We start from the raw sequence: 26533 nt of genomic DNA, 5'->3' as shown, positions 1-26533 counted from the left end.
GAACTGTAAAATTATAACATTTAGCTTTCAAGGCAATGCATAATTTATAGAATGAAAGTAGTCAATTAAACCAGAAGCGGATGTGTGTCAGCCGAGTGGTTGATCGATTTTACAAACGAGCACAGTAATTTCTAGACACCGTAATTCCTAAGTACCTATGCGATAACTCTCAGCCTATCTTTACAGTTAATTTCACACTATAAGATGGACACTAGGTACATACTTGAATGTTAAAGTTTGCTATATAAATAGAATATGTGCTAATACTATATACACACAATAAATATGATTAAACTATGCACGAGGTTTAATTGTGCTTTAAATAATGATCTAATTTTGACATCTCGTTCGAATGAGTAAGCAATTACAGAGCGCGGGTTTCATTCTTCCGTGGCAATTACATATGTATACATAATAATGAGCGAAATGCAATGCGGTTGATGGTACAATAACATCAATTTATTATTGTATATAGCTTGAATAGGCCTTTAGGTTCATGTTATCCAATGTTACTGTTACTTAACGCACAGCTTACATCAAACTTTTTTTCGCCAGTCGCATGACTCGTGAATCACGGCAATAATTAAGCGGACACGCTTGACAATGAAAGGGAGGACAAAAAATGGCAAAAAGCCGTCTTTCTAAATTTATACCGCTAAAGTCATAGCTGGAAGAAGAATGCCTTATGTGCGTTCGACGTCAACCTGCGTACAGTACGTATTTTATACCGACTGTTATGAATGATATGAATGTCATATTCGTTTAATCTTGGACTTTGGTTTTGAGGAGCAAACTTTTGCAGCCGAAATATAAGATAAGAACAATAAGAGCAATTGACCATTTGTCGTGTCTTAAAAAAAATCTTTGTGTCAGCACTGCATCGAGCTTAAAATAAATAGATAAACTAAATTGTATATATATATTGAATTCCTACGTTAGTCATAAAGTTAATCTCTCTTTTTTGGCGGGGCCTATTAACTTGGCGCACAATGGGGTAACTTTGCACCCCTTAGTAAACTATAGGTTGGACCAAAAATACCCCAAACAATGGGTATCTTGTGCTCCTTATTCATAGCTTCGTTTTATATAAAACAACATTTCATCTGAGTACCCACAACACAAACCTTCTTGAGCTTACTGTGGGGCTAACTGGCTAAGTCATTTTGTGTAATAATGTCCTATATTTTTTTTTATTAGTTACAAATCTTCACAAGCCACAGTCACAAGCATAAGTAATTAAGTGTAAAATGATGACTGATAAGGTATCTGGACGCATATTAATGTTAAGAATAATTCTGCCGGCCTTCATATTCTGAGAATCTAGATTTATTCACATGTCAATATTTCAATGAAATAATATAGGTAATATAAATGTTTATCAAATGTATGTCCTTACGTACAAATATCTATGGACATACAAATGTTTACCCACAATGGCTAAGTGATTTATATCTCAACAAAAAAACAAAAACTACAAGCTTCTTAAAATTTAATGTTTCTCAGAGAATAATGTGCAGCGCAGATCTTTCTTGGTAGCTCGAATAACAGTTAAATATGTATCACGCCCCTTCCATCCGTCGTAAAGCTCTTATCTAATCTGATTACTAATAAAATATGTGCCCCAGATCGCCTATGCAATGACAGCCGACAAATAGGTGGAACCATATAGACCTGTACCGCTGGCTATATTTTGACCCCTAGGTTATAAAAATATTAAAGTCAATTCTGTTTTCGCTTATGAATACTTTGTTAAGATGTAAATCTTACATTTTGTTTTGTGTCATATATATAATTTGCTTTTCTAGTAATTTGTTATTTTGTGGTAATTATTTTTTATTTTGAATTATTTTGGAGAAAAAAATATTCGAGAGAAAACATGTAACTGTGTTGCATTTAGGATAGTGTTTTTAGTGTGAAAACATAGTTTGTGTCAATTACGTCCACTGCAATCTGATACTATGTCATAATATTCTGAATGACACAAAAAAAAATTAGAGTTAAAAAAAATTACTTAGGTCGAATTTAATCGTTTAAATAGGTCCATTAAATGATTTTGTGTCTTATTAAGGCATAGCTTTATAAGATATTTCATGATTTTGTTGTAACAGGCTGTCACCGTTACAAAAGAATATTAAAGATATTAGAGTTTACATCTTATTAATTTGAAATGCGGGATAAATAAGATGTATGAATTTGTGTCACTTGCATCCACTGCATAAACAAATATTACAAAAATATTATTTGCGTTCAAACGAAGCTAGCGGGCGGTCTGAATGGGCAACGGAGGCCGTGCAGGGTGGGGCCGCGGCGTGACCTTGCCGTACGCAACGCATGTTTACTTCGCCTGTGCGCCAAATTAACGCAACTTATTCAAAGAAGTTACGCAAACAACACAACAACAAGCAACAAGCAAGCAAAGAATGCGTCGAATTATCTTTTACCTATTTAAAACTCATAGATATTGTACAATGTCACCATTATGCAAAAGAACTGTAAGTACATGTTTGATTTGCGAGCGAGCTGGCAACATTGCGCAGGGAAATCTTAAAAATATCGCGTTTACGTGAACGCCACATACATTTGTGACAGTGATAGGGAAAAGGTACCACTAAAGTAAAATTTGGTTATTAATACCGTGACTTTCTTTCATTCTTTGATAAAAAAATTTGCTATTTATGCAACAAGTGCGGAAATCATCTTTACGCACGTATATCATACAATGTTTTACTATGCATTGTGCGAGTAAATAAAAAAACATATCATGGCAAATAAGTTGAATTATTAAAAGGAGTGTTTTAAATCGACACGAGTTGCGAATTACCTATTCGCACGTGTATCGTACGTTTTACAGTACATATGGCCCTTTAAACTTTCGACATATGCACGGTAAGTGCTCTTTTCCGCACTAGTGCGAGAAAGTAGCACCATATGTACTGTAACAAAAAAATTGAAAACAAAAAGCACTAGTGCGGAAAAGCAGTACTTTCCGCACGATATGGCTCCGTAGGAAACGCACTTTTCGAGCACATGCATTGTAAAAAAATATATAGGACTGTATCTCCTAAACCATGCGTCGTAGCGCAAAAATAATAAAATTTTCGTTCCCCTTTATGTAACCCAAAAGTAATACATGAAAAATACAATGAAAAAAAAGAAACAAAATCTTTATAGGGCTGTATTAGCTGTATCTCCTATATCGTGCATCGTAGCGCAAAAATAATCAAATTTTCGCTCCCCTTTAAGAAGCCCCTAATTAAGATTTAAAAACGCAAAAAAGAAAAAAAAGGAAAAAATCTTTATAGGGCTGTATCTCCTAAACCGTGCGTCGTAGCGCAAAATAAACATTTCGGTCCCGTTTATGTAACCATTAATTTATATTAAAAAAAAACGCAATAATAAAAAAAACAAAAAAAAAATCTTTATCGGGCTGTATCTCCTAAACCATGCGTCGTAGCGCAAAAATAATAAAATTTTCGTTCCCCTTTATGCAACCCATAATTTATATTAAAAAAAACGCAAAACTAAAAAAAAAAACATTATAGGGCTGTATCTCTTAAACCGTGCGTGGTACCGCAAAAACAATAAAATTTTCGTTCCCCTTTATGCAACCCATAATTTATATTTAAAAAAACGCAAAATTTAAAAAAAAAATCTTTATAGGGCTGTATCTCCTAAACCATGCGTCGTAGCGCAAAAATAATAAAATTTTCGTTCCCCTTTATGAAGCCCCAAAATAATATACAAAAACACAAGAAAAAGAAAGACAAAAATAATAACAAAAAAACTTTATAGGGCTGTATCTCCTAAACCGTGCATCGTAGCGCAAAAATAATCAATATCCGTTCCCTTTTATGAAACCCCAAAGTAATAACAAAAAACGCAATGACAAAAAAAAAAAAAAAAAACAACAAAAAAAACTTTAGGGATGTATCTCCTAAACCGTGCATGGTAGCGAAAAATAATCAAATTTTTGTTCCCCTTAAGAAGCCCTAAATTAAGATTTAAAAACGTAAAAAAGAAAAAGAAAAAAATCTATATAGGGCTGTATCTCCTAAACCGTGCGTCGTAGCGCAAAAATAATCAACTTTTCGGTCCTCTTTATGTAACCATTAATTTATACAAAAAAAACGCAAAAAAAAGAGTTTTTTTTATAGGGCTTGATCTCCTAAACCATGCGTCGTAGCGCAAAAATAATTAAATTTTCGTTCCCCTTTATGAAACCCCAAAGTAATATACAAAAAACACAATGTAAAAAAGAAAAAAACAATAAAAAACACTTTATAGGGCTGTATCTCCTAAACCATGCGTCGTAGCGCAAAAATAATCAAATTTTCTTTCCTCTTTATTCAACCCTTAATTTATATTTAAAAAAAAAACGCTTTCACTAAACTGCTGTAACTCGGAAACTTAGAATCCACAAAGGGGACTTTACTAAATTATGACACATATTAAAGCCTGACCAGTAATATATGATCATTGTCAAGAGGGCGCTGTTCATTCTCATGTATAGGGTGACAGTTCAGTATAGTATGAAAAAATATTGTATTTAATGAACATCATCATCAATGTAATTAATGTTGCTTGCCACGCTTAAACATAACAAAAATCACAATAAATTGCGTCTTAAAATAAACTTAAAAAGTCTACTAAACATCGAAACAAAAGTAATTTTTAAGTCGCTGATGTGACATTCTCAATCAAAAGGTAGGTACCACTTTGTCGTTTACCATAAAGACGAAATTTGATTATATCTTTATACAAATAACCTGTCAGAGAAAGTGGTACCTTTTGATTAGGAACGTCACAAATGTTGGTCAGTATGAGGAGTGCAGCCTACAGTTTATTTTTAATTATATTTATATACCTACTACGGTAAGATTGATAAGAAAATGTAATTATGCCTCCGAATGAAATAAATACACTGTATCGCAAAACTAAGTGGCGAGACAGCTCATAATGCCATCTCTTGGTTGGTCTTAACAAGGGTAAAGGAGATAGTATTAAGATCTCAGTCGCCAGCTGATATTGCGGCAAGTATAATAAGCACCCCACCCGCGTAGGTACCCTTCCCCGCGCACGCCCTTCTTGCTCAATTGAGTTTTATTTTGCCAGATAGTAAAAAAACCGTGGATCAAAATGACCCAAATTATGAATGATGTCTCGATGTGGTATTATAATATTGTAGACGTAAACTTAATAATATGAATTTTTTTTTGTGGCAGATACAGGGTGTTAATTAGAAAAATTTTTTTTTTAAATAAAAGCGGTGGATGAATTTGGCACAGATTTGTTTGAATAACATATAACAATGTTCTGTAAAGTACAACCCTTCACTTACCGACTCTAATATTTTTTTAGGCGTTTTAGGATCAATATTAGGTATTTATTAAATGCCATTATACCCGTGGATGAAAATGACACAAAATGCGTGTGTACGTCGGAAGCCACTTTGCCTTTACAGGGAAACAAAGAATTTCGTCTCTAATATTTTTTTTACAGAATGCTGATTGAAAAAAGAAATACCTAAATTTCTACCTAAGCAAATACCTAGGATGACACAAAATATTATTTTTAGGTTTAGTATATGGTCTGGAAACTATATATAAAAAATAAGCAACATTAATATTCTTATAACCTCAGAAGTTATTGGTACAGGTCTAATAACGGAGGTCCAACGGCTACTGTTTTTGTCATCTACAAGTTTTTTTTATTTTTTACTCTTAGAACGACTTAGTAACATTGCCGATAATACTAAAAGCTATTCGAAAAACGACCACCCCAGTGAAATCGCTTTCTAATGACAAATTCTTGTTTATAATATTTCACTGGGGTGGTCGTTTTGCGAATAGCTTAGTATTATCGGCAATGTTACTTCAATAAAGATAAGTTTCTCAAGTTACAGCATTATATTTAGAGACCTTCAGATGTTCCGCAGCTATAATGACAGCGAATGGAAATCCGCCTAGGGCAAAATAGTTAAAGTTGGAGTCCACAGTTCTGTTCCAATATCCTGAGTGTGTTATTTGTCGAGCCGATGACCGCAAATCGCTAACCTGCTCGATAGCCCTCGGATCATTTGCAAACAAGATTACAGTGCACTGGACGTTTGCTCTGGATAATTGTAAAAGTGTCCAACTTTCTGAATAAACTTTCAAGAAAATTTATAACATCGTTGTGTTATTTTATGGAGTTGTTGCTATATAAATATAGAGTAAGGGTAACATTCAAAGTAACTTCTTAAATTAAGATACGACCTACTTTGACGACCAATATTATCAGTTAATTTGTGCTATAAAATTTAAAGTAAGTTATAAACAAAAGTTTGACTGTTTATCCAAATCTGACAGCTTAAATGCAAGGAAAATTTAAAAAAAGCTATTATTTATTACAATATTCTACTAAAATTAATCAATACTTTAGATGTAGCGTTGCCCATCGATATTAGAGCCATTTCTTTCAAAGTAGATCGGCCATAACAAATTCAAAGACACCTTCAAATTTTTCACGGATGCAAACGAACAAAAAGCAAATAAAGCCCGAGTCAGGGTCTCTCTGATTGAATCGAGCTGCAATTACGAGTAAGATTAGACAGGGCAGGTGGTTGAGACGGATGTCATGAAGGCAGTGTTAAATTGAATAGAACCGCCGACATTTGTTAGCAAAGATAGGAGTTAAAGGATATCCTTGCTCTTTTTATTTTGTATTTTGGGCAATTTTTGCTTCCATGGAAGTATTAGAAGCCAACCATATAACAAGGCCATCCTGCAGTACTTACGACGTCTGCTTACGTGCGCTATTTTCAATCATAAAAGACTATCAATTACTAGTCCTGGAGATAAAAACTGTGTGTATTCGGTTTGTTGGATCAGAGGTCTTACTTATCATATCACTAAAATTGACTTCAATGCGCAAATTGTGAACTTGTTCAACGTAAGTTAGGTTATCTACGAAACGCACAAAGTCGGTTATAACCAGGCATCGTAAACTGCGAGCGAAATCCATTGAAGTTCTAGGGTTGTTGTCAAGTCATAGTACGTCATTTCAATGGATTTCGCTCGCAGTTTACGATGCCTGGTTATAACATTGTTCTTAAATGTCTGAATCAAAACTTTGTGTGATGTAATTAATGGACGACGCCTAATAAAAATAATATTTTCGGCCTTCTGTAGCACGAATTTCAATTTAGAATTTCAAAGGATACAATAAGTACATAATGGAAAAGTAAACTTCTACTTCCACTTTACGGAAAGCAATGGAGGTTTAAGCTTTTGTTGATTGTTTAATGATTCCTTATTCTATTATTTGGAAACCAACCAAACAAAGAGAGCCTTTGAAACAATTATCAAATTACCTCAGAATAAATCAGGCTTGTAGGAATTATGGTTCCCATGTATCAATTTTATGGCGCCCATTCTATTCTAAGCAACATGGTTGCGGCAATCTGCAACAATAGATTAAAATACGTGTTCAATTAATCGAAGCACTGAATTCCCGTGGAACTTAAGTGTAATAAGGTAATAACTAATAAGAGTACTATTATAAAGATCGAATTTACTGATAAGCGGATGGAAAGGGGACGGTGGCGTAGCTCTACGGTATCGATTCAAACCTCGTTGTGATGTTTATTTATTTGCATTGCAAATCTGTACAATCTTCTAAATAGGTCTACTTATACATTGATGCTAAGCAACAAGCCTTGGGCAGATTAATATAATTAGGTAGGTATACGCATACTGCGACGGACTGCAGGATATGCTTGACTATTTCATTTACCTGATGTTTACCTACTTAACGATTAACCTGCCCTTTCTTCCTGTTTCATGTTCATACTTTGTTTTGTTTCTTCAATTATTTCTAGGTATTTAAGTATACCTTACAACCTTACATTTACCTAAATATAATATCTTACTGAGTTTTAATAAGCTTTATATGAGAAAGGTACCTCTAACCCTATAGTACCTAACCGGTATTATATAGGAATAAAGCTATTTATGTTGATAAAATAAGTAGCTTTATGGTTTATTGATCCGCAACCCTCAAAGCCTCACGCCGACACAGTATCCTATTTTCCTCTCACGTACGTAACGTTTTTATGCTGGAATAGTCGGTATCAATAATTCATTGGCTGACGGATGACGGTCCACGAGGCGCTGCAGCTGCGACCCACTTGGCCGCTCTCATTCTCCCCCTAACATCCGACCTACTTACTCGACTTGCAATGGACTAGATTAGTCCGATCAACAAGGGGTGCGCATTTCGCTAAATGTGACGGAATGAGTTGTTTTGAGGGTGGGATATATAATATACCTACATCATAAAGCGTCCATGCGATCGTTACCATCATGATTTAAGTATATGTATGAGTAGATAATCCAGTGTAATATTTACTGGTTTCCAATGTTTCCATTTAGATTCTCACGATTCAGGCAAAGTGTGAGTTTTCAATAAATAAAAAGTTATTCATAAAACTAAGATCTTTTTGGTCAATAGTATAGTTTCACTTCCCATTATCGTAGTTTGTCTTCGTATTGGACGTAGGGTAGGTTGCAGAAAAAATCACTCTGTTAATTGGGAGAGAAGAAGTTTTCCCGACTTCCTCGTTTCATTCAACTTCACAAATACGTTATTTTGTATTAAATCATTGTATCGTATAAACAGGCTTATCATGATACTAATCACATATTGATTTTAGAATATACAATGCCCATAACTTTGTTTACTCAAGGTATATACAATCATCCATTTCGACGTACCAGGAAGCTATGTTGACATTCGCGCGCTATGAAGATATCTTGCTATTGCGCGGACGAAAATATTTTGGGAATGTTGGGTGCACGCCAAACTTTGCCTTATAATGTGACAAATCACATTCAGATTCAGGCAAAAAATACGAAAAATATGCTCAGTAAATGTTGATTTACTCTAAATTCCGACAACTAAATTCATCATTGTTATTTATTGAACCAACTACGTAATCGTTACGCTATAATACATAACCACGGATCCACGGATAGACTAAGTCGACATGCCGATAAAGATAATTGCAGTCAGCCTCAAGAAGTAAAATTGGCAGCTCTAAACAAATAATCATGCTCAATTCACTAAATTACATTAATAAAATAATACCTACAATCATTACAAGGAGCGAATTCGGTCACGAAGAAACTACTTATGACAAGTAAATGATCTGCATAAATAACTTTTTTACAGAGCCAATTCTTATAGAATGACTCAGGTAAACAACCGCACAGTGGGTATCATTAAATCTGACTGAATAAAGTCACAGTACTAAACGTCTACACTATTTTTTTAACAGTCTCATACAATTTGGGAGAGTCGTACGTTCATTTTAGGCTCGCCTTCTGATGTACTTAGAGTAGCCGAAACACAAATAACATAATGTGAAGTAAAGTCCAAAATCCACTAATATTTTACAACTGCAGCAGCTCGCCGTTTTGCAGATAAACTGTCTAGATCCCTAACTTGGCTACGATTTATCGCTTCGACAAGGACAGCAAGCACCGGCTACAAGATGGACTGTTTAGCTTATCTAGTTCTAGTTTTGTAAGCCACTAAGATGCACGGTCTCTAATGCAGTTTTAATGGTGTACCTAAAAAACTTATCGTAAGTTTTTAAATAGAACTTTATTAAGTCCGTAGAAACCTCATTGCACCTCTGAGATTGGCTTAGAAAAATTTACTACTTACTGCTGTGGCGCAACGACCCGATGTGGATCTTGGCCTCCGTCACCAAAGACCGCCATGCTACTCTGTCCAAAGCAAAAAAAAAACTAAAAAAATACCTACAAAAATTTACTTTATTATTTTTAAAACTAACTTTTTGTTTTATTATTGAGTTGCAAAGTCATTTGTTAATAAAATGCATGTGATACTGGAGTGCAAATGCAATCCTAAAAATCTAAATATACAATTCTGAAAATAAATCTAGTCAACCAAGTGTTGATGTCATAACTAAACAGCCGAGCTCCGAATCCAGCCCGATTGACGCGTATCATCGTAAAAAACAGGCAGTTGATTCATTTCAAAACTAATGTACACCGCACAGTAACGGTTAAAAATAATAACATAACCCGCAAATGTATTTGCTTCATTGTATGCTGTACTCGTACTTAGGTTTTTGCGGAATGATGTCATGGACGAACGAGATTAACTAGGGTCAAAGCAAACTGAGTTATATAGGTACTTTTAGTGCGTAAAAGCATTGCACAACGAAAGATATATTTTCCCTTGCATCACTGCGCTTGCTATCTAAATATTTTTACAATTGTTTCAACCTTGTGTCGTTTTGAAGTATGGTTTGTAAAGATTCAACGCCTCTGCGTCCCAGATTCTGTTTCCAGATCGGGTTTAGTATAGCGCCGGTGAAGCGAATGACCTGCTGTTACCTACATATTAACAGTAGGAATCTAACAATCTTACTTTGAAGGATAAGGTAATAACCGGTATGGTAACAGTTATAAGTCTCGTGATGAATAATTTTTTACTTATCTTGATCGATTTCAGGACTACGGTGTGATGATAAATTTATTCCTCAATCAAGATTTGGCACGCAGACATCTCGATGAGAGTCTATCGCCAAAATTAATGAAGTTTTTATCGACCAAGAATGACCAAGATTAATATCAAGAGCGGTCAAATAATCCTGAAACACCCAGAAACTAATATAAGGTAGTAACTACATATATAGCATCCTATCTTTGTAGGAAAATCCTTGGGTGTTATACCCACTATTGCAACAAACAATTCTCACGTTTCCAATAAAGGAAAATAGGATACGAAAGAGGGCAAGGAGAGCATTTCGCAGATGCGCCAAGGAATATTGTGGTAAGTGTTGTAACAATGTAAGGTATATTACATAACAATATGTCATTACAGGTAGTAATAATGTAATTACGGGTTCTTGTACCTATGTAGTACAATGTACATGTATTATTACTTCGGCTTCAGTTAATTAGTGAACATCGTAAAAACATGAAGGTACGTGGTTGTTTGGCTTGGGTTTTGCTCTAATTAATGGCCTCATACACGCAATGTAACAAAGTACTCATTAACACTTACAATTAAAATTAACTATGGATGAAGGATTTATCGTTAATTATCTTTAATTATTTAGTAGAAAACTGATCAAGTTTGGAAAGCGGAATTTTATATCTTCTACATTTTGTTTCACCTTCGTCACGCAACCTTGTATATTTATATTTATTTTTGTTAAGTTACCACCGGGTTGATGATGAAATCTAATACTTGTACCAATATTTTAACTTTATTCGTTCGTTACCAACATAATAACAACCAATTTACAATAAATATTCCAAGACGTCTACACTGTAACTCGTCTGTACACGAACTGCCCCTTGTCACAGTGTACCCGCCTTTTAATAACAATTCAAGATGGCGGGAACCAGTGACAAGTAAGGGTCAACTGATACTCTTTTTTAAGCTAATCGTAAAAGTAAAAATGATCAAAATATAAGCTATTGATAAATAATGATCCTTACAAACAGTGTTGCTAACAGACGGCCATTCTGATGTAGGAATGTCCCTATTCCGAATTCCGATTAATGCTCGGCCATTCTACAAAAGGCGTATGGCCTCATACAATTATATTGAATCTACAAAATTAAGGATTTAATTTCAATTAACACGTCTGACAAGACTAGTCTTCTAAAATGTAACTTTAATCTTATACATCATTAATAAGCAATAAGCATATAAAAATGAAACTAAAATAAAATAGGGCTTTCCATAATCCATTATTTCAAAACTTGCACACTCATCGTCGTCGATTTATTTATACAATTTTTCAGCGTAGACGTCGATTCCTTGCAAGTGTGCACGTCACCTTTAACGTGATCACACGCTCCTTCTTTGGTGGACGTCACCGTAGACGAGGTCACACACTCCTTCTCATGTGTCTAATTCACTGTAGACGAGATCATCTATACCTTCTTATGTGTACTCGTCACCGTAGACGTGTTCACTCATACCTTCTTATGTGTACTCGTCATCGTAGACGAGATCTCATACTCAAAACGCAACTTGAATCATCTGATCATGACCTGGCACAATCAACTGCTTTAAACCTTTAATGAAATCAAGACTATTGTAGAGATAATATTAGAAAGTTTCATGATAGTATAAGGCTCTCTCCTTTTGTGAGTTTATTAGCTCGAACAACGATCAGGAAGCGTTTAATATCCTCTGTGACTTATTGAGACTTCTTTTTGATCTGTGTTTTTCCATCATTAAATTATCATCATCATCGACAAAAGGGGATTAAGTGATTATTTAAAGGTATCCGCCAGTCTTGTCACGTTAAACGACAGGTGCATTTCCAAAACAGAAATAATGATGATATTTCAGTACAAACATTCATTCTCGTATCATCACCGATCACCGAATTCACGGCATATTTCAGCATAAACATTCATTTTCGTATCATCACTGATCACCGAATTCACGGCATATTTCAGTTCAGATATATTTTCTTGTTTAATCACTGATCACCGCAGTATACGGCATATTTCAGCATAAACATTCATTTTCGTATCATCACTGATCACCGAATTCACGGCATATTTCAGCATAAACATTCATTTTCGTATCATCACTGATCACCGAATTCACGGCATATTTCAGTTCAGATATATTTTCTTGTTTAATCACTGATCACCGAATTCACGGCATATTTCAGCATAAACATTCATTTTCGTATCATCACTGATCACCGAATTCACGGCATATTTCAGTTCAGATATATTTTCTTGCTTAATCACTGATCACCGCAGTATACGGCATATTTCAGTACCTGAATTGAATATAAATGTATTAAATATCACACCAACATAAATACTACATATAACGCAGACTATGTTGCGCTTATTTTAATCATGTAAATATTATTAGTATTATTTTTTAGTTACACTTTATTTAATGACATAGGTCAGCAAGTTTGAGCTGGTCACGAGTTTTTCTTTTAAATATGTATTCACAAATCGCCAGAAGTTTGCGATAGCAAATATATATCTTCTAATAATAATAAAGCAACCTGGAATAACATGTCTTCGCAGGTATCAAATAGAGATCAGACAACAAATATATCTTATTATTAAAAAAATGAATAGTAAGATCTATAATAATTATCAAGATGTATGTACTATCCTAAATAACCACTTCATTTATCAAATATTTTTAATAAGTTAACAACCAACAGTAAGGCAGTACTTAATGTTGAATATTGTCCATATTACGATGTTCCTATTGTCAACAGCAGTGGCAACACCTTTGGTATTGACGATATTTCAAGACTTCCTTTCAAATTATTATTGAATACTTAAGACTCGTGGTTTTATTTTATTGATTTATTTCATTTGTTGGTTTAGTAGTCAGATCGATTTAAGCTTGTAATGGATTAATATTGCTACACGTTTCAGATATTTTCGTACATAAACGACATGGCTACCAAGTATTTTACTTAATTATTAAAGTCCACAATTTATTAGTCATTTAGTCGTGTATTATATCATGTATTGGCAATAACGTTTAATAATGAAAGTTCAACATAATAAGTCTTACACCTATATAAACAATGCATGGTTTTGATTTTATATCTTCGGGTCCAACCCGTAGTCAACATGGATGCAAGCATATGCTGAGATAAAAACCTCTTGATAATAATAATAATTATGAGTAACAAATTATGTTGCTTGGTTTAGGCTACCCATTATTTGACAATATTTCATTCATATACTTAATAAACGGAAGTGTAAACGAGTAAGTCCCGTTTCAATATTAAGATTATTCGATAATTTCTTTTAAATTATATTACTTTGACGGTTACCCGCTTTAGGTCATTATTGTAGCCATTAAAGACTCATGAATACTCAACCAAATTTAAGAACATCAAATAAACTAACGAGTGATTCATTACAAGAATAAATTCCTTGTCACAAAAAAAGATGAATTGAATTAATTACTTTATTAAAGGTATTTAATTTGCAAATATAATCGTATTTTTTTTAGAAACAAATTATAATAGGTATTACGGTGCATTTGTTATCCTAATTCATTATTCAGACTAAATTCCAGATTCCACAATTAATGCATGTAATTATTTCAATATGTATGCTTGGAATATTTTTTTTTTTAATTATTTTGGCTTTACGAAAACAAGACTTTATTAATATTACTGTCATAATTCACGTATAAAACCCTGGGCAAAATAAAGTGTGGGTATATATGTCGAATACAATTTATCTTGCATATTATTTTTAATACTATTTTACTATATCGAGATAGGTATTCGTAAATAATTATTCAAATTAAGAACCGTTATTAAATTAAGATTTTTTTGTCAATTTATTAGTTGTATTGAAATTGACATTTGGATAAATGGTACTTTCTTCTGAATTATCAGTTATCAAACACACTACATATTAGAATATAAAATATGAGACTAGAATTTACATCATGTTTACTTGTCAAGATAATATTGAACAGAAACAGCATATTGAAAACGAAGCACCTTATTAATTACTATTTTATATGTACATAATTACATGTCCCTATGGTGATTTAAATAATGGAAGAAATGAGATTCTCTTATGAACGAAACTTATAAGATCATGTTATTTCTTTTGCAAAGATTTTATCATATCTCCTCAGTAATAAGCAGAGTTTTCATATATGGAATGTCTCAAGTCTATGGCTAACGCGCTCAAGTTCAAATTGAACATTAAGAAAACAGGTATCACTAATGTACGCATATATCGATTTCCTTTATATTTATGAACGAGCGATAATAACGCTGCGTTCCTTTTATTAGTCAAGTGTATAACTCCTTCGTCTTATTTTTTTTTGTAGGTGTACACAACAACACAAGTACGAGTAATGTATAACACATGTAATATGATATTTCATTCATATTATCTGTAATTTATTCAGTTTTAATCTAAATTGCACTTGAATGAGAACTCCACATATTAGCGTGTAGCGACGTTATTAAGTTTTTCCTTTTATTATCATTGTTTATTTGTATGTTATACATATTTACATGGTTGACTCATTATTTTAGTGTTGTAAATATGTTTATGAGAGTTGTAATAAAAGTCTAGCGCCTTCATCCACGCACTTCAAGGTCTCACACGTTCATCCACGTGCGATAACTATACACACCGATTTCACAAGATGTATATTCGTATTTACTGATACTAGCGTCTACACGTACGCCATTATTTCTATTTATGAGAATTACTCAATATGGCTGACTGTACATATGACTCTACATGTGACTACAAGTGACTCTACAAGTGACTCTACAAGTGACTCTACAAGTGACTCTACAAGTGACTCTACATGTGACTCTACATGTGACTCTACATGTGACTCTACATGTGACTACATATGAGTAGATGTGACTTGACTACATAACCGACTACATATTACGCATTATAATATATTCTCTATATTTGTCTTTCATCTTAAGTTAGTGTTATTATAATATGGATATTAAAGTAAAATATAAAAGCACTTACAAAACAGTACAAAAAATATATAAACACATTATAAAAAAACCTAACCTGGCCGCCGGCAGCGGGGCAAGGCCCATTTTTTACGCATTATATATATTATATGATTCCAATTAAGGTCCCTTATTTTTTTTTATTTACGTATGAATTAGTATTATTACAAACATAAATAATAAAATGTAGTTACTGCCATATAATACACTATACGACATTCAAAATATTCTCAATAAATAATTGAAAACGGGTAAATGAGTTTTTAAATTTTCAAAATATGCGAGTTAATCCAATAATAATATCGACTTCCCAGCGACCTCGTATGAATGATGAGTGATTTATTTGCATATGAATATTGGGTTACATAAGTAGGTGTATAGGTACATTGACACAAAAATAATTGAATGTTCAGCGCATAAAGTTACGAGATATATATATCATGAGGAGTGTACAATATGGAAAATAAGACATATGCTCTGCTCCATAACTTGGAGATTTAACATACCAGAGTTGGCAAAATTAGAATAAGGTTCGTTTTTCGACAGCTACATCATTAATTCCTTATGAAAATATTTGAGGCTTATTTTAGTTTAAGAACAGATTGCATTCGAGACAATTATGACACTGACGCAAATCGCGTTTAACCACTTGGAACTCGAGGCATTTCTTATTCAAACGCAGCATATTAATGCATATATATGGTCTTCATTATAAGAGATATTCAATTGACAAGTTATCATTTTAGTTCACTCATCGGTTTCACGGCTACTAAGTCAGTGTATTTATACAATAGGGATGATGACACATGTTAAATTGTATAACAAAATCCAGTAAAATAAATAGCAAAATATGGATATTAAAATAATATACGGAAATGATAAGAAAATACAGGATCTAAGTTTCAAAATCTAGTTTTTTTCAACTTCCAAAAAGGAATAAAGTAAGGGTACTATTCGATTCCTTACATTCTATCCAAAAAAAGATTGTATGGCAACGATATGCATAAACGCAATATTTCACAGACAAAATCGCAACCTTACTTATTTTCCATACATTCAAGTTGGGCTCACAGTGACCCTGACGTCACGTTCATATCGTTTTGCCAGGACCGTTTCGCGAGTGAAGTAAGACTGTCGGACCCCGACTATCAATTCTGACCCTTGTATTGCTTCAATGCAATGGGTCCCATATAGACATTGGATGAATTGGGTCCCATATAGACATTGGATGAATTGTAATTAAACTGACATATTTACTTGTTAATATTTATGACATGTAAAATTTGTAATTTTATCAATAAAGGAATATGAATATGATCCTAAAAATAAAACTGATCGACTGATACCATTAAAGAAAATTTGTCATCTAGCCTATTTTAGTACCACAAACTGACCTCAAAGATGCAGCAGATCGTAAATTTTTACTGTGTATGTAACTGTGTATATACAATATCCTACTGTAGTCTGCTATTACACTACTGCTATTTTGCTACGCAGAAAACTAAACAATGAATCCTTAGCCTGAACTTGAAATAATCGATGTGTTACAGCATCGTACAATCGATTTTCATAAAATAAAAATAAGAAACATTCTAATGACACGATCGACTTTTCACTAACTCATATGCTGTATTCAAAAACGCTTAATAGACAACTGTAGATTTTAAAATTTCATATTTTTAATTTTTTATTGTTACTGAGAATACCTGTTATTTGTTCGTACGTTCTTTCTTCACATACATATGCCAAAAGTACTACATTAAATGATATTATCTTAGACGACGATAGATTATCTAACCAGTTTTATTTAAAATGAAAGAAGGTAAAAGAAATACATAAAAATTATGACTGACTTACCATAATTTAACATACTTTCCGGTAAATAATGTTTTTACTCACTGATACCAACGGAAAGAAAACCTTACGTTCGTGGGGCGTGGCAAAACAAAATCTTATCGATTTTTGTTGGATCCAGCTTCTGATTGTTAAGTTACCACCGGGTTGATGATGAAATCTAATACTTGTACCAATATTTTAACTTTATTCGTTCGTTACCAACATAATAACAACCAATTTACAATAAATATTCCAAGACGTCTACACTGTAACTCGTCTGTACACGAACTGCCCCTTGTCACAGTGTACCCGCCTTTTAATAACAATTCAAGATGGCGGGAACCAGTGACAAGTAAGGGTCAACTGATACTCTTTTTTAAGCTAATCGTAAAAGTAAAAATGATCAAAATATAAGCTATTGATAAATAATGATCCTTACAAACAGTGTTGCTAACATTTTGTATTCACAAAAAAGGATTTGTTTTAATATTACGCCGGAGGCAAATAAGCGTACGGGCCGCCTGATGTTAAGCAGCCACCGCAGCCTATGGGCAGGTGCAGAATGAATTGGGTTAACAAAACACGTGTACACAGGCATGTTCCGATTTTATTAGGTTCCAACGATCAGCCCAGCTTAACCAGATGTTGACCTAATCGGATACTTCCGCGCAGTCAACATACCTATTACGAGTAGGTACAGCAATTACATTGAACAACCTTGTTTATATTGGAAAATGTTTGTTTTTAAACAACAATATAATGATAACCTTCTAGATTGTGAGTGACATAGATATGAAAGTCAAGATAAAATCATAAGTACAAATATTTAAAAAAAACACGACTAGAATTAACTATAATGTCTGTGTTCTGTAACATTTTATTTTAGGTATGTATATTTGGGCAAAAGGTCCTTATTACAATAACAAAACACTTCTTGGTTAAGGTCTAGAACTTTCAAACGTATGTTTAGAACCCTCGTAAAATGCTAAACTTTTTTCATAATTCATAATTTCGTAATAAAAGGGATAACATTTTTCGAGGTACGTAATAAAACGGGGAGCGCCGTCGTGGGAATCCCTAGGCCATAACAAGACTATACCTCAAGTTTTTGTTTACTTATATAATTAACACACCTCCCCTACCATGTAGTTTTCTTGAGTCGTTTTGCTTGAATAGGTCTCATGTGAAGTTTATTGCATCCAAGAATGTAAACTATTGTAAACGTTGTTCGAAAACACAGGTACACCCTGTCGCAAAAAATATTGTGTTCATGTAATTTTGCAGCTCGCTGTAGTAATACCAAACTAATGATTTGTATGTTCTTAGATACCTCTGTAAACTGTGTTTTTGTCTATAGTAGGTATGTATAATGTAGTGCATGGTGAAATGGGTTGAATTTTGAATAAAATGTACTGTTTGGATTTAGACTGCACCAGAGTTACTGCTGCAGTGTTGCTGCCGACTGACAAAAATCCGGTCATCAACATTGATATTAAAATTTGCGGCAGTAACGCTGGTGCAGTCTGAATCCGAACGCCTTAAGCTAACGATAAAACACTAACAAAAACACCGAACTACAAATAACGCCGTCCCTTTTGTCGCATATACTCTGTTTAAAATAAATATAGATGTATCCTTTTAGCTTTGTTTAGTTTCTTAAAACATACGGAAAAGAGAAAAAGTGAGGTTAGATTATTGGAATTTAATTATAAATCAGAATTTAGGTAGTAGCGAAATGTTTAAATTGAAGATAACTAACGTTTGAACCTTCACGGTTGTGATATATAGTTAAAAATCGATTAATCCATTACTGAGTCACCTATTGTCCGACGAATGCAGTTGTTCAAGTTGAAATATAATACATATTTACCAACCGTGTTCCAATAATTCACCTGTCGGAAATGTTTCCGTTTGATCATTGACAGATGTGTCAGCGGCTACTCTTGTCAGAAAAACGAGTGCTTCTGCTTCCATAAGTTACACAGTTTTATAAAACTGGCGGCCTAGCCAAGGTGACGATCGCTTGCGCTTCGCCATCGAATCGCTTTGTGTCTCTCTATCACTCTTCCATATTAGTGTGACAGTGACAGTTGCGTTTCGTTCGCTACGTAGCAATAGCGATTAGCATGTTGTCTGCGGGGTCTGATAAGTTGATAACTATACTATAGATTCTGAAATTTATTTAACGATTTAAATACTTTACAGTTCTTTTTATTCGAGTATACAATCTTTATTTTATGTATTAAAACACCTTTTAAGCATCGCTGCTTGATAGCATGATAGCTCTATAGGCATTGTGTAGCAAACAACAGATGTTTTTAAAGTAAATACATCTTACAGATGTAATGCATATTTGTTTGCCATCGTATTTTCTCGGAAACGTTCGTATTTGTCATGCTACTTCTGTCAACCTCAGTACTTATTGTACTGACTGAGACGTCTGAGACTGACTGAAATAGCATAACACCTTCGTGCGTTTCCGTGAAAATACGATACAACAATTATGCACTTCTGTACGTTTAGAGTTTACCCACTGACATGTGCGTATATTTTTTTCATTTCCGGCAGGAAGATGACGCGTCATGACGGCAGGTGAAATTAGGCATTAGGACGAAAAAACTGTAAACGATATAGCACATGTGTGCAGTGTGAACATGGGTCACAACGCTCATTAAGACAAGAGAACATCATGTGAACTATTAAACACTTCGACTATGTTCCAAGCAACTTGAAACCTTAAGTCAAAAGCATGAGAGTTGCAATTCAAGCGAGTTTGTTGTTGTAACTATCTTGATTATGATATGTTATTGCAATGTGGAAAGGTTAGAAATAAGCACTTGATATAAAACGGGCTCTGACCATGTGTGGCTTATGCGGCAGTTGCGTGATCATTATCGTAATTAGAAACTGATTAATTAATATGGCTATGTGCGATGCTTACACCTGTACAATTAATAGGTTTACAGTATCCGAGAACTGATGGCCGGTGGGGCCGGAAGGTTCTGGAGTGGCGTCCGCGTACCGGAAGACGAACTGCCGGTAGGCCTCCAACGAGATGGAGCGACGACCTGGTGAAGGTCGCGGGAATTCGGTGGTTGCGAGCGGCACAGGATCGGTCGGAGTGGCGAGCCTTGGGGGAGGCCTATGTCCAGCAGTGGACGTCTATCGGCTGACATGATGATGATGATAATGATGATGACTGTATCCGATATTGGTAAATATTATAATATAATTACTTCTGTTAAAATTTTCGACAATTTGTTATTAGTAATCAATCATCGTCGATAAACACTTTTAACGTATGCGTATGTTAACGGGTACTAATGTAGGTATATGTAAAAGTACAGACACAATGAGCGCGCGACACGATGTTATTTACGTATCTGATTTTAATTTCCGGCAGCCAAACGAAATCATAGGAATGTGTAATAGTAAACCATTTTTAATTTATTTATGTTTCTTTTGAATTTTATTCTCTTTCCCATTTAGCAAATAAAAGAAGAACACCCTTAATTAATGTAATTAACGGGTCTAATGCGATTAAATTTCATTATTTTACCTTTTTGCCGACGTTTCAGCTAGGTTGCACTAGCTGTGGTCACGGAAGACTGACGTCCCAGCAAAATGTCAATTGAGATATTGGTAAACAGCACTAAACTACCCGACATTAGTTTATATAAATGTTCGGGGTGGACAAATAAATGTATCAACCCGTTAATACATACCGGCCTATAACACGTACCAACCTATTTCTGTCAATTTAATCGCGCTAGACCCGTTAATGTCATTAATTATGTGTACAAAACGCGAGAGTTTAAAGTGTTATAAGAACACCCTTATATTATAACACAAAATTACATAAGCCTTTGAAGTATTTATGTAAACAAACTGCGGCGTTTCCATTTCAAGGATTGTACATTTTCATTTTCATTTTCATTTCATTTATTGATTGTAAAGTCATGTACATACATTTTATAATTTAGGTGTTACATCAATTCTGAAAGTCAGTCCATGACGTCCTGTGAGGACATACAACAATATATTAGACCGTAATCTAGGCTAAACATTATAAAATAAAATTAATTAATAATCATGCGAACTAACAAATCTACAGTCTCCTAAATTAGTAATGCATTAAAATATGTTACAATTATTATAAAAAAAAATTATGTCACTTAAATTACAAATTTTACACATTAGAAATTAAAAATTTTGTAACTAGGGGATTAATTTAAACTTTCTCAGCATTTACATGTACAGCTGCATTTCACACGTGTCACGAATCTGTGCACGGGGTCACCATTATGTTATGATCCCCTGTGCTATGAGTACATGTACTGAGTTATAAGGAGGGATCGGCACTTTGAAGTGCGGTAGCTCCTGGTTATGCGCCTTTACAGTTAACACACACAGTGCTCGAGTCTTTTATTTAGGGAACGTGATTATTAGGCTCCCTTTAAGGAGAGAATACGTGTGTGAAAGTTCCTCCCCCGTATTCCCACGCACCCCGGTTAGGAGAGATGATACCTATTAACATTCAGTAAACAACCCTGAACTTCCTGAAACCGCTTTTCATTATAATCGGACGATAGCCTTTCCAAGGGACAGAACGTCAGACGATAAGTGCTACGGGTTTGAGTGTGGAAAATGGAAATCCCAATTTTGACAAAAGGTTATCTCGATAACTTATTTATTACTTTGTTCTATACTTTACCCTGAAACTAGCAGAGCAGTACTACGATTATCAATACACATCTAAAATACACACTTGTCTTAGAACCTTTGGACAGTTTGGACCTACATATACAGTGAGCTGCAAAATTGCATGGAAAAATTATGAATAAATTCATTGATAAATTTTATTCGCATTGGATTTTTACGGCTGATGGTACCTTAGTTATATTTGCTACGTAACTCAAACAACTGTATGAAAAGCGTGTAGCAGTTATATGGTACTATCACGTGGTATACTAAAGTAATAAAAAAATTCGATTCTTAAAAAAATACGAAATTAAATGTTAATTCTCGACTCTCCTTTGTCGATTACTCCTTTAATGCTTTTTAAGCTCATTGAACCATAAACACGCATACCGGCACCACGCAAGCCGTTATTAAGAATGCAATAATACACGGAATATTGCTAATTGTGCAATTGTATCACGAGCTACGGCTTGGTGGGGCGTGACGTGGGTTAATTCTAATTCCACTTGCTATATGACATTGTCCTTGCTCCTTTCAGTGCTCGGATAGAGTCCGCGTAGGTTCCAATTCATAGTTCAAGTGCAATGTTAGGCTTGTAAGTCTAAGAGCGTTTTCACATTGTCCGATCCGATATCGGATGTAGGATCCGACATCCGCGTAGTCAGGCCGCGGGGGCGCGCTGGGCGCCGTCTTTCGCGCGATCACGCACACTACAACAAGCATTATGCCTACACATACGCACACAAACAAATATTATCGGTCCGACAGCTGACGGGGGGCTCCGACATGGCTGAATTTATCAGAAGCGCCTTTCCGATATCGGATGTCGGAAGGCGCCTATGACAAAAACAGCTGCAGGAGAGTGCCATTGGCATTAAGTTCGCCCCTTTTGCGTTATTTATAGTTTTTTAGTAATAATGATTTATTAAATGCATAAATAAATACAGAGAAAAACATATATCTTACATTCTACTTCCTTCCGACATCCGATATCGGATCGGACAATGTGAAAACGCTCTTCACATACCTCAGCGGTTTGTAAATATTGTAAATATGTTGTGCAGTGATTTCCTAGTATAGAATGTACATGTAGCTGAGTTTTGGGACTAAAACTAGTTTATATCCTACTATTTTTTTTACTTTCTTAACATAATAAAAACCAGCTTTATACAGCCAAGCCTTTAACCAGCTGCTAACCATAATAACTTTTTACCAACCGCCTCAGTTAAACGGTAGATCTATAGTAACATCGATACGTTGAAATGAAATAGACTTTTGGCGGAAGCAGTTTTCGATTTTGTCTATAACGGCCTCAGTTTTAATATAAAGTTTCGAAGATTGATATAAAAACCAGTGCGTTAGCAAAGTTTACTAAACATACACTAAAGTTTAATTACTAATTTTGAAATTACTTTATGTCAAAGAAAATAGATAGTATAGAGGGTTATTGTCATAGTAAATTTTGTAGTCAAAGTAAATTCACTGCCATGACACAGGATTAAAACTAAAAATGAAAATGTACAAAAATCTCAAAATAATTATATATACGTAAATAAAGGTATTTGAGATTATATATATATCTATGGATAAATGTTTTTTTTGATAACGCCATATGACTTTAATCCATGTTCTTTCGCTGATATGTGTTAAAATTATTAAATATCAAATGGTGTCGCTAACGCCATTTACACGAGTATAGGCCAAAGGTGTGCCACATCTATTCGATGATAACTTTTTCTTTATATTCCGAGGCACGTTTTTTCCTTCGACTTTACTTATCTTATACGGAATAGGTAAACCTTTTTTTTTGCGTTCCTCTAAATTTGTCCATGAGTAAGTATATATTTCTGAATACAGTAACTTACCACTTCAAGCATGTGATTGTGAGTTGTATAACCTGAAACAAGAAAATAGGATTATTAATATTAATGACGACACGGAAAATGCTCTAATTTTTTTTTGTTATTGGATAAGCATAAGTACGGTCAAGTCAATCGGAAGACTCAGACCAGTTTATTATCAAAACTACTTACCTTTTATATCAAAGTTAAAGGGTAAGCGTGAAATGTTCCAAAAAATATGTAGGTATGTCATTTACATAAGCGTAACAAGTAATTAAAATTACATATTTAAAAATAAACGCGCATTTCCTTGTTTAATCTACTTGCTTTGAACTGATCATTAAAGAACGTAATGTTGTGAACGTCGCTCGAAGTCTTGTCTTGTTCTTGTTATCGAAGGCACACGCACGGTGCTTTAGGCGCTGTTTACGACCGTGAACCGGCTAAATGATGATAAAAACAAACTTGTGAACGTTCACGGAAATGGCGTTAACAGTACCGAATTAAAAATCTTATTTGTATAATTCTCCATTTTGTATAGCTTAAGATTAAAGTATGCTTGGTTTTTATGAAGTTTTCAACCGATACCGATCGGGGTGGGGACTTATAACCTCACTCCTTTTTGTGCATGGGAGTGCAGTCATGCTCATTGCTCATCTCATGCATAACCTAGCTTATTTTGTATTATCTGTAAGTCTGTAACATTTTATCACCGATCATTAGGTCGGTAATAGGCGACCAAAATGGAATAGATATTACTTTTGTTGGTCCTGTGCATCTTGGTCCTGTGCGGGGATATGGCACAAAACTTCGTCCACTAGATTGGAAACTTTTGGATTTGGTTACTCAATTTCGGTTGACGCGTTACCTATACTTTTGTGATTTTTCACAAATGCCGTATGTTATCCACTTTTATTTTCTTTTCCGCAAGAAGTAATAATACAACCTATTTGAATATTCAACTTTGTTTGCTTTAGTTTAATTGAATACCCAAAAGAACAGCAATTGCCTTGAATCTTTAACTGTAATTTTGCAAATTGTTTTGCAAAAGACTGACTACTTAAGTTCCATAAAGGATGACTCACGTTAGACCGGGCCGTGCCCGGGCCGGAGCTTCCGGCGCTTCGTTTTCTATGGAAAGCATCACGTGATCACCTGTCATGTCATAGAAAAGTAAACGCCGGAAGCTTCTGCCCGGACACGGCCCGGTCTAACGTGAGTCATCCTTAAATGTGTCGCTTTACTTCAAACTCGGGTAAATCCATTCGACCCTCTTAGCATAGAGTAACTTATACAAGAGCGGTACTGTCATAGTAAATTTTGTAACCACAGTAAATTCACTGCCATCTGTCGACACACTTTAAAACTAAAAATGAAGATTTATAAAAATACGATAATATGGATAAATTATTTTTTTTATTTGCATTAATTATTTTTATGATTTTGACCCATGTCCTTTCACTGATATGCGTTAAAATTGTTTAATAACAAACGAAACCGTCAACGCCATCTATACGACAGTAGGCCAAAGCTAGTAGCGCCTTCTGATCGAGAATCAAATTTTCGTGATTTTCGAGGCACGTTTTTTCCTTAGACTGTATCCATCTATTACGGAGTTATATCTATATTTGCTCTTAGGAAATATCTACCCTATTACCTTTTCTTAATACCAAAATCGCAAAATCTGACAGTTGGATTTACCCGAGTTTGAAGTTAAGCGACACAAAAAACTAAACAAGCCAAAGTTTCACCTGTTATAATGACGAAAATGTTATTAAAGTTGTGGTAACTGGAAGCAAAATTAGATATGCCACATTTGCGCGGGCACGTCCAATTTCAAAACGTAATTAGAGCATGTATCAAAGGCGGCGTTTTTAATATCAATTTGTATGTGTAAATAAATATCATAAATCTGGATCAAAGGCGGAAGGAATGGGGCGATAAATTTAGTGGAGCTTGTAGTAACCCTTTGAGGGATTGGAACGATGGCAGATCAATCAGTTCCCTGAATGGCAGTTTCGGAAAAGCACGCGACATTTACGTCGATCGTTCGTGGACGCGGAAACTGGGCTTTGCGGTTGTTTAAGCACTTGAGATCCAAAAGCAGGTAGGTAGGTGAGTATTGGCGTTATGTCCGCTAACACTAACGGAAACTTGGTAGACTTTTACTTGTACCATCGCCCACACCGTTAACTGAACATCAGTGGACCTTATGCCTTTTGTAATAAGGTTCATCGATGTACAACTAGAAGTGTTACTGTTTGTACATGCCGTCCTCACAGCAAACAGAAATTAGTAAAACGTCAAACTTAAGCAGCTGTTATTTGTGGTAAAATGTTGCTAGTGTTTAAAAACTGATGATTAATAGGTACTTATTTTACAGGATATGCTGTATACCTACATCCCATTATTGGTGCCACGTCCATCATGTTGGGTGTTTACTATACTTACTCCTATCAGAACGTCCTTGCAATTTGATTACCGCTTAAATCATCAGAATTATTAGATATTTAGTAAGTATTTTCATGTCGACACCTTATTATTTTAATTTAAATATTATTTACTTCTAGAGGTAAAATAGTAGTTTATGCAACTGATACATAATGAGAGGCCT

General features: G+C 34.4%; 1 protein-coding gene across 1 annotated transcript in view; it reads right to left on the bottom strand.

Annotated features, from left to right (window-relative positions):
• LOC134745458 (ADP-ribosylation factor-like protein 4C) overlaps positions 1–26533 on the bottom strand; it is an 80663-nt gene that overhangs the window by 17125 nt on the left and 37005 nt on the right. The window contains exon 2 of the mRNA XM_063679503.1: positions 23944–23975. The gene's annotated coding sequence lies outside the window, so the exon portion shown is untranslated. The remainder of the gene's footprint in view (positions 1–23943; positions 23976–26533) is intronic.

This window comes from Cydia strobilella, chromosome 11 (genome assembly GCF_947568885.1).
Source record: "Cydia strobilella chromosome 11, ilCydStro3.1, whole genome shotgun sequence".
In the NCBI taxonomy this organism is placed as follows: Eukaryota; Metazoa; Arthropoda; class Insecta; order Lepidoptera; family Tortricidae; genus Cydia; species Cydia strobilella.
The sequence above is the reverse complement of the archived record's forward strand: the minus strand, read 5'-3'. Positions and strand labels throughout refer to the sequence as shown.